Source organism: Chiloscyllium plagiosum, chromosome 35, assembly GCF_004010195.1.
Source record: "Chiloscyllium plagiosum isolate BGI_BamShark_2017 chromosome 35, ASM401019v2, whole genome shotgun sequence".
Lineage (NCBI taxonomy): Eukaryota > Metazoa > Chordata > Chondrichthyes > Orectolobiformes > Hemiscylliidae > Chiloscyllium > Chiloscyllium plagiosum.
The window spans coordinates 32,660,762-32,671,329 of record NC_057744.1 but is presented as its reverse complement, the minus strand read 5'-3'; the positions used below and the strand labels follow the sequence as shown (position 1 = coordinate 32,671,329).

General features: G+C 44.4%; 1 protein-coding gene across 7 annotated transcripts in view; it reads right to left on the bottom strand.

Annotated features, from left to right (window-relative positions):
• The window catches only part of fam118b (family with sequence similarity 118 member B), a 64,285-nt gene that overhangs the window by 50,717 nt on the left and 3,000 nt on the right, over positions 1-10,568 (bottom strand). The window contains exon 1 of one of the 7 annotated variants that reach the window (XM_043676889.1): positions 103-199. The exons of 5 other annotated variants lie outside the window; for them this stretch is intronic. The gene's annotated coding sequence lies outside the window, so the exon portion shown is untranslated. Of the gene's footprint in view, positions 1-102; positions 200-10,568 lie in introns of those variants that run through there. One more of the 7 variants, XM_043676890.1, reaches the window with a different exon arrangement.

The following is a 10,568-nucleotide window of genomic DNA, read 5'->3' as shown; positions in this document are numbered from 1 at the left end:
ATTCCCGGTGATTTCCCCCTGTATATCCGGTACTCTCCTCCCTATTTCTCCCCCGCCCCGTATTCCCGGTTTTTCCCCCGTGTTCCCTGTATTCCCGGTTACCTCACTCTGTCCGATGTCTCTCCGAACGCCGCACGCTCTGCCGGCGGATAAACTGTTTCCCAACGGCGGCTGCGCGGAGCCACAGCCCGAGCGGCGAAACCGCGCAACTCGAAACGCAGTCTCCAGCTCACTGCAGCTGGTAGCTCAGAGGCAACACAAAGGCCTTGGCAGCTCCAATCGCCTTTCTCATCATTGTCCTCCAGCTTCCCATACCCCACCTCCTGCTCCACTTCCCCCCTTCCCCATCCCACACCCCAATCCTTCTCCTTTCAAGGGTGACCAAGGATGAACATCCAGGGGTATTCAGTATCGCAAAGACAGACATAGACAGGGATGAAATTAATGCAATAATGAAGTAGAATACTGGCTTGGAAATTCATAATGTGGAATATGTATGGATGCAAATAAGAAACACGAAGAAGGATGAAAACATTAGTGTATGTTCTATACAGGGCCTTACATGGTAGCAGAGATGTAAAGGAAAGCATAAAACATGACATTAAAAAATATATGCAATGAGAGTACAACTGTGATCATGGGTAACTTACAAATAGATTGGACAAGCCAAACTGGCAATAATACTGAGAAAGTGTGGACTGCAGATGCTGGAGAGCTTATGCTCAAACATCGACTCTCCTGCTCCTCGGATGCTGCCTGACTGGCTGTGCTTTTCCAGCACCACATTTTTTGACACTGATAATAATACTGCAGAGGAAGATTTCCTGGAATATGTACATATGTTTTAGTTAAAAATCGCAACACCTGACAAAGGAGCAGCACTCCAAAAGCTTGTACTTCTAAATAAATCTGTTGGACTATAACCTGGTGTTGTGAGATTTTTAACTTTGCCTACACCAGTCCAGCACCAGCAGATCAGGACATTCCACATCATGACATTTATTTTAGATCAACACATTAAAGAACCAACTAGGAAGCAGCCTTTCCTCGAGTGAGAGAACAATAGAGAGTGATGGAAAAGAGAAACACAGCAGGTCTCACAGGTACCTCCAGCCTTACAACAGCCTTGTTCTAAACATAGATAAAAGATCTGAATTGCAGGTGTCACAGCTCTTTACATCAAGACTGCATTTGACTGATTCAATGGTATTACCATAACTGAATTCCCCCACTATCAACATCCTTGAGGTTTCCATTGATCAGAAACTCAACTGGACTTGTCACATAAACAGAGTGGCCACAAAAGCAGGTCTGAGGCCAGAAATATTGTGGTGAGTAACTCACTTTCTGACTTGCCAACGTATTAACAAGGTACAAGTGTAGCTCCAGCAACACTCCAGAAGCTTAACGCCATCCAAGACAAAGCAGCCCACTTGATTGGCACCACATCCACGAACATCCACTCCCTCCACCACCAACGCTCAGTAGCAGCCATTTATACTCTGCAGAAATTCACCAAAGATCCTCAGGCAGCACCTTCCAAACCCAGGATAAGGGCAGCATATACTAGGAACACCACCACCCTGAAGTACCCCACCAAGCCACTCACCATCCTGACTGGGAAATGTATTGCCATTCTTCCACTGTCACTGGGTCAAAGTCCTGAAATTCCCTCTGTATGATATTTTGGGTCAACCCACAGCAGGTGAACTGCAGCGGTTCAAAAAGGCAGATCACCACCACCTTCTCAAAGGAAACTAGGGATGCCCAATAAAATACTGGCCAGCCAGCCAGCAATGCCCACTGTCATGAGTGAATAAATTAAAAAAAAATCAAGCAGCATCTGTAGAGATTTTTTTTTCAGATTTCCAGTATCTGCAGTTCTTCATATTTATCCTTGACTGCATATAGAATTCTGCATTGCAGAAGAGGACCTTTACCCCATTGAGCCTGAACCAAGAAAACACTACTCTAAAGCTACACTGGAGCCACTTTCCAGCACTTGATTGCCTTCAGTGTTTTGACATTGAGTGCTCGTTCAAGTACTTCTTAAAGGTTGTGAGGTTATTTCCAACTGCCACTGGGACATGGACCGACTCAACCTGTCCACCCCCCTCACCCACTCCAACCTCTCACCCTCAACGCACAGCCGTCCACTCCCTTTGCTCCAACCCCAACCTCACCATCAAACCAGCGGACAAGGAGGGGGTGCAATGGTAGTTTGGCGCACTGACCTCCACACCACTGAAGTCAGATGCCAACTTGAAGACACCTCCTGTTACTGCCCTCCTTGATCTCACCTCCCATCACCAAACCATCACCACCCAGATTGTACACAACCTCATCACCTCAGGGGATCTCCCAACCTTATAATTCAGGAACCTTGGACCACTCAGATCTTTCTCCTACCCAAGAGCCACAAGCCTAACTACCTCGGCTGACCCATTGTTTTGGCCTGTTCCTGCCCCACTGAACCAGGTCATAAACTTCCAGGCCGTGCATTCTAGATTCCCACCAATCTTTGAGTGAAAAATATTTTCCTGAAATTCCCCCTAAACCTGCTGTCTTTCACCTTAAAATTATGCCTTCTTATTACTGACCCTTCCACTAAGGGAAACAGCTGCTTTCTATAAGCCCCTCACAATCTTATACATTCAATCAGGTCCTATCTCAGTTTTCACTGCTCCACTGTCCCAAGCAACATCCTGGTGAATCTCCTCTGCAGCTCTCCTCTTGTAATGTAGTAACCAGAACTGAACACAGTACTTCAGCTATGGTCTAACCAAAGTCTTGTACAGCTCCAACATTACCTCTCTGCTTTTCTAATCTTTGCTATGACTAATTAAGGCAAATGTCCCAAAACACCTTCTAAACTACCTTACTAACTACCTTATAACTTGTCCTGTGCCTTTGGGAGTCTATGAGTCAGACGAACAAACCCCACTCTGTCCCTCTGAGCTTCCTAGTGTCCTGCCTTTCATTGAGTACTCCCTTATCTTGCTACTTCTTCCAAAATGCATCATCTCACACTTATTGTGCAAAGAAAAAGGATTACTTCACAATCATGTTGTGTAGGATCCATTAGGGAAGAGTGACCAAAAAATGAGGCAATTGTTCATTAAGATGTAGAGTGAAGAAGTCAAATTAAAAATTAGGGTCTTGAATCTAAATAAAGCCAAGTTACATGGCACAAGTTAATAATAATGGATTTGGGAATCTTACTAAAATGGTTAACATTGGATAGGCAGTGGTCAATATTTAAGGAACGTATGCATGAATTACAATAATTCTTCATTCCTACCTGGCGCAAAAATAAAACAAATAAGATGTATTAACCAAGACTTACAAAATAAATAAGAATGCTGTTTGATACAAAGAGGAAGCATATAAAATTGCCAGGAAACCAGCAAGCCTGAGGAATGAGAGCAGTTTAGAATTTAGCAAAAGACAACCAAAAAACTGATGAAGGGAGAAAATAGACTGTACGAGTAAACTTGCAGTACAAATAAAAACTGTAAAAGCTTCTATAAATATTTGAAGAGAAAAAGATTAGCAAAGACGAATATAGGTCCCTTAGTTCATATAATAGAAGAGGAGGTGCTGAAGGTCTTATAAAGCATAAAGATAGTCAAATCCTTGGGTCCTGATCAGGCGTATCCCAAATATTTGTGGAAAACTAGGGAAGAGATTGCTGGCCTGAAAATGTGTTGCTGGAACAGCATCCAGGGAACAGGAAAATCAATGTTTCGGGCATAAGCTCTTCTTCAGGAAGAGCTTATACCCGAAATGTCGATTCTCCTGTTCCCTGGATGCCGCCTGACCTGCTGCGCTTTTCCAGCAACACATTTTAAGCTCTGATCTCTAGCATCTGCAGACCTCACTTTCTCCTCAAGAGATTGCTGGCCCCCTTGCTAAGATATCTGTATCAACAGCCATGGATGAGGGGCTGGAAGACTGGAAGTTGGCTAATGTGGTGCCAATATTTAAGAAAGATGGTAAGGAAAAGCCAGGGAACTGTTCAAGGCTTGTGTAAAAGGGAACTATAGATCAGTGAGCCTTACGTCAGTGGTGGCTAAGTTGTTGGAGAGGACATTTCGAGGGACAGGATTTACATGCATGACTGATGAGGGATAGCCAACACGGCTTTGGGCATGGGAAATTGTGCCTCTCTGACTTGACTGAGTTTTTTGAAGAGGTGACAAAAAAGATTGATGAAGACAGAGCAGCAGACATTGCCTATATGGACTTCAGCCAAGCTTCAACAAGGTTCCTGAAACAGCTCCAGAGCGGCCAGAATCCCATCATGAAGTCACCCTTTATTTACACATGCATAGTACTTGACACTGGTCTGGCTTCCTCAGAGCCATGAGAACCCCTGACACTCCTGTTTGTATCTGTCAGACTAGATTAACAGCCCCAATCAGGAAACTCATTCTCTGAGGTCCACTCGGCTGACCTTGTAACAATCACTATATCCCTCCCCTTTAAGTCTGGGGACATAGGCCTGTTCTTTTTCACGTAGCCTCTCCTGGGACGTTTCCAACCAGTTCCAGTTCCTCCGATTCAGCCTTAGAAAAGGGTGGCAAGATCCGGTCGGTAGTCTGCCTTTTGTGCCTGAATTGTCTCAGAAGAAATTCACTCTCTCCTTGAGGCTGGAAAAGCATCGGGGCTGGAAAAGCATCCACAATGTCTATCTCAGACCACGCGGTTTCCTCGAAGCTAAACAGAGGGGGAGAACCATGGCTTCTGACAACCTTTCCTGCTGATCTGAGGGGCCGGGTATGGAATAGTCCTGCCACGTTCGCATGTTTGCAGCTTTCGAGCCTTAGTCCATGCAGTTCTTCAGAACTGCCTTGCCTACCCAAACTATGATGTCACAGGACCTGACCCCACATCAACCATGCCTCTTACCCACGCAAGGCCACTTTCGGTATCAAACTTTGTCCCCTGAAGTAAACTGTCTCTCTGGTTTAGAGGAATCTTGTATCCAGCATTGGAGTTCCTGATGCCATTTCGCCCTCTCCCCAGGTCCGGGAAGATCAGATTTAACCTGACGCGGATCCTTCTCCCCATTAGCAACTCAGCTGGAGCTATCCCCGTTATTGCGTGAGGGTGGTCCTACAATCAAATATAAACTGGGACCATTTGGTATCAAGTAAAACTATAGGCTGTTTCTTTAGGCCTGGCTTCAAAGTTTGGACTGCTTTTTCTGCCAGATTATTGGATGATGGATGGTATGGTATGGAGCTGTCCTTTTATACCAAATGCCATTCAACTTTAGGAAATGTTCAAATTCCCTGCTGGTAAATGGTGGTCACCTGTCTGTGATTAACACTTCCAAGAGCCTATCTATTGTAAAAGATGCTTGCAGCTTTTCTATCATCATCTTCACATTTGACAAATGAATCTTTGCACATCTAATCACTGAGTGGGCATCTACAATGACTAAGAACGTTGAGCCCATGAAAGCCCACAGTCGAGGTGTAGCTGAGTCCAAGGTCTGGCAGTACTAAAGGGTCACAGGAGCACTGCAGAGATTGTGAGAACATTGGGATTGAGCTGAATTCTGGGATTACTCCTCGAAGGAATTTCAGATTTGGGACCATTGAGGGGTTGCAAAGTGTGGAAGCAGTCAGATTGATTTCTTGATTGACAGCATTGGAGGACCTAGAAATGGAGGAAAGATCTGGAGAAAGGGAGATTTGAGGTGCAGAAGGACTGCACAAATGGTTCTGAATCACTGACAGAACACAGGCAAGCTTTAGCTTGACACGAGAGTCTTATTTCACCTGGATATTTTTCCCTAACAACGGCAGAGAGGGAGTTTTCAATCTTATCTGTGTTTTCAAGGCATGTGAATTCGAAGAATTCCACAAAGTTCCATCATCACGTCATCAGGATTTGAAGGCAGGGCCTTCAAAAACCAATGTCTTGTTGTCTTATAATGGAATGTTGTCAGTACCAACCAGTCAGATCACATGAAAAGGTGGAATTGAGGCCTGTAGAACTGAACCAAGCAAACCTTAAAAATTAGTGCATAAATTTGGGAGACGCATGAGCCAGTAGTTTCACAAAAAACAAATGAAAGAACTATGGATGCAGTAAATCAGGAACAAAAACCGAAATTGTTGGAAAAGCTCAGATGGCAGCAGCTGTGCAGAGAAATCAGAGATAATGTTTCGGGCTGAGTGACCCTCCCTCATAACGGGTTCTGAGCTTTTCCAGCAAGTTCTGTTTTTCGCTAGTAGTTTTATCTTTTGGTACTTAAGATTGTGGGCTCACTTCTTACTACAGAAGTTGTTAAAAGAGGCTGGTATTGCATGCCAATATCTGGTGTGGTACTCCTACACTTCTCTTCAGAAGAGGGATGACAGAATTTTGATCCAGCGATAATGAAGGAATGGCATTGCAGTAACAATTGACTATGGTGTGTAGCTTGGATGGGAACCTGCAGGTGGAAGTGTTCCCAAATATCTGCTGCCTTACCTTTCTTGGTGGGAGAGGTCACAGATTTAGAAGGCATTACTAAAGGAACCCTGGTGATGCATTATGTAAATTGCTGCCACTGATCATCCGTGGCAAAGGCAGTGAATTTTGAGGGAGGTATACGGGGTGCTAATCAAAATGGGCAACTTTCAGATAACTGCTTTCTTAGGTTCCATTGTAGTCAAGGACAGCCAGGGAGGAATCCCTGGTGTACTTGCCAATACTTAACAATGAATGTCAACTTCACATCACATTGCTCGTTACGTTACAATGATGATTATACTTTAAAACTACATTGGGAACAAAAAACTTTGAGAATTCCAGTGGTCATAAAAGCAAGTCCTTTCTTGAAAGAAGATTAAATTAGTTATTAGCTTCCTATTGTACATTTTATTTGTGGGAAGGGAAAATAATTTCATGATTTTGACATTCCAAAGCTTGCTGCTAATTAAGTACTCTCTAATTTGCATGCAATGCAGTAACATAGAGAAAGATCATTTTTATCCCTAAAAGACTTTTTTTTTAAAAATTGCCTAAAGGCATCAGCTGAAACCTTTGTATTTTCCTGGAAAGGAACTTCATGTGAGATGTCTGATTGTTGTTTTATATTATTGTTTATTTTGTTCAATATTGACTATAAACGTCACCACATACATTTCCTTTTTGGACTAAAAACAGGAAAGGAATTCGGACTTTGCAATAACGCTGAAATACCAGGAGAGTTTTGCAACTTGGAAAAGGAAAAGTTGGAACAGTGAGATTGATACATAATTTTCTTTTCTTTCATTTATTTAAGTGCATTGTTTGGTTTTAGTTAGTTGATATAAAGCTAAGCTTACAATGACAGGAGACCTCAAACCCCTGGCATGTGTGTCTTGCCTGATGTGGGAGCTCAGGGACTTGGCTGACATTCCTGACGCTTACACTTGCAAGTAGTATGTCCAGCTGCAGCTCTTGTTTGACCGCATAACGACTCTGGAGCTGCGGATGGACTCACTGTGGAGCATCCGCAGTGCTGAGGAGGTTGTGGATAGCACGTTTAGTGAACTGGTCACACTGTAGGTTAGAATTGCTGAGGGAGACAGTGAATAGGCGACCAAAAGACAGAAAAAGAGTGGAAAGGCAGTGCAGGTGTCCCCTGTGGTCAAGTCGCTCCAAAATGGGTATGCATTTTGGATACTATTGGGGGAGATGGCTCACCAGGGGAGGGCAGCAGTTGCCAGGATCACGGCACTGTGGCGGGCACTGCTGTTCAGAAGAGTGGAAAAAGACTCATAGGCCATAGTCCTAGGGGATTCTATTGTGAGGGGAGTAGATAGGTGGTTCTGTGGCCGAAAACTGGACTCCCGGATGGTATGTTTAGGTCAGGGATGTCACTGGTTGGCTGCAGAGCATTCTAAAAGGGGAAGGTGAACAGCCAGTTGTCTTGATGCACATAGGCACCAATGATATACGTAAAAAACGAGACGAGATCCTGAAAGCAGAATTTAGGGAGCTAGGAGTGAAGTTAAAAAGGATTACTACCAGTGCCATGTGCTAGCCAGCGTAGAAATGAAGAAATAAGCGGAATGAACACATGGCTTGAGGGATTGTGTAGGAGGGAGGGGTTCAGATTTGTTGGACATTGAGACCGGTTCAGGGGAAGGTGGGACTATTACAAAAGGGATGGTCTACATCTGAACCAGACTGGAACCAATGCCCTTGCGGGAGTTTTTGCTCCTGCTGTTGGGGAGGGTTTAAACTAATGTGGCAGGGGACTGGGAACCAGAAGACAAAACAAGTAGGCAGCGAGGTGGAGACTGGAGGTTGTAAGAATCATGAAGCTAGCATTAATAAAAGGGAAGAATAGGCAGAGAGCAGATGAACACAAAAGAACTGGTGGCCTGAAGTGCATCTACTTTAACGTAAGTAGTATAGTGGGAAGGCAGATGAACTTGGATTGGTGCCTAGGAGCATGACATCATTGCAATCAGAGACTTGGTTGAAGGAAGGACATGACTGGCAACTAAATGTTCCAGGGATATAGACACTTCAGACAGGACAGGGAGGGATTTAAAGGGATGGGGGAGGGGTGGAGTTGCATTGCTGGTCAGGGATGATATCACAGCTGTGCTAAAGGAGAACACTATGGAGGGCTTGAGCAGTGAGGCATTATGGGTGGAGCGGAGAAAGAAGAAGGGTGCAGTTACATTGGTGGGGCTGTACTACAGGCCTCCCAACAGTGAGTGTGAGGTAGAAGAACAAATAGGTAAACAGATTATGGAAAGATGTAGAGCCAATAGCGTATTGGTGATGGGAGATTTTAATTTTCCCAAAATTGACTGGGATACACTTAAGTGTCAGAGGTCTGGATGGGCCAGAATGCGTCAGGAAAGTTTTCTAGAACTGTATGCCAATAGCCCGGTGAGAGAAGGGGGCCATATTGGACCTGGTGTTGGGGAATGAGCCAGGCCAGGTGGTAGAAGTTGCAGTGCGGGATTTCTTTGGGAATAGTGACCACATTCTGTAAGTTTTAGAATACTCGTAGACAAAGGTGAGAGTAGTCCTGAGGGAACAGTACTAAACTGGGCCAAGGCCAATTATATAAAACTTAGGCAGGAGCTTGGGAAATGTGGATTGGACACAGCTATTTGAAGGGAAGTCCACATTTGAAATGTTGGAGGCTTTCAAAGATAGGTTAAAGACAGTGCAGGATAGGCATGTCCCGTTGAAGGCAAAGGATAGGAAAGGCAAGATTCATGACCAGTGGATGACAGGAGAAATCGTACGACTAGCCAAGAGGAAAAGGGAAGCATACACAAGGTCTAGACAGCTAAGAACAGAATGGTCCCTGGAGGAATATCGGAAGAGTAGGATCAGTCTTAAACGAGGAATCAAGCAGGCTAAAAGGGGTCATGAAATGGCTTTCGCGAGCAGATATAAGGAGAATCTCAAAGCCTTTTATTCTTATATAAGTAAGCAGGTAACTAGAGAAAGGATTCGTCCACTAAAGGATAATGAAGGAAGGCTGTGTGTCGAACCTGAGAGAATGGGCGAGATTCTGAATGATTACTTTGCATCAGTATTCACTGAGGAGAGGGACATGATGCATGATGAGATTAGAGATAGAAGTTTGATTAGTCTGGATCACCTTGACATAAATAGGGAAGATGTGTTGGGTAGGCTAGAGGACCGGATGGGATCTATCCCAGGTTGCTGAGGGAGGCAAGAGAGGAAATAGCTGGGGCCCTGACAGATATCTTTATAGAACATAGAACATAGAACATAGAAGAATACAGCGCAGTACAGGCCCTTGGGCCCTCGATGTTGCGCCGATCCAAGCCCACCTAAACTACACTAACCCACTATCCTCCATATACCTATCCAATGCCCTCTTAAATGCCCATAAAGAGGGAGAGTCCACCACTGTTACTGGCAGGGCATTCCATGAACTAACGACTCACTGAGTGAAGACATCCTTAAATACAGGTGAGGTGCCGGAGGACTGGAGGGTTGCTCATGTTGTCCCCCTGTACAAGAAGGGTAGCATGAATATTCCAGCTAACTACAGACCAGTGAGCCTGACGTCAGTGGTGGGAAAGTTGCTGGAGAGGGAACTGAGGGATAGGATCTATTTATATTTAGAAAAGAATGGGCTTATCAGTCATAGGCAACACAGCTTTGTGCAGGGGAGATCATGCCTTACCAACTTAATAGAGTTCTTTAAAAAAGTAACCAAGTTGATAGATGAAGGAACGGCTGTAGATGTCACATATATGGACTTTAGTAAGGCGTTTGATAAGGTTCCCCATGTTAAACCAATAGAGAAAGTGAAGCCACATGGTGTGCAGGGTGTTCTAGCTAGGTGGACAAAGAACTGTTGAGCAACAGGAGACCGAGAGTAGTAGTTGAAGGGAGTTTCTCGAAATGGAGAAAGGTGCCCAGTGGTGTTCCACAGGGATCAGTGCTGGGGCCACTGTTGTTTGTGATATATGTAAATGATCTGGAAGAAGGCATTGTTGGTATGATCAGCAAGTTTGCAGATGACACAAAGATTGGTGGAGTAGCAGAAAGCATGGTCAAAGAATACAGGAGAATATACA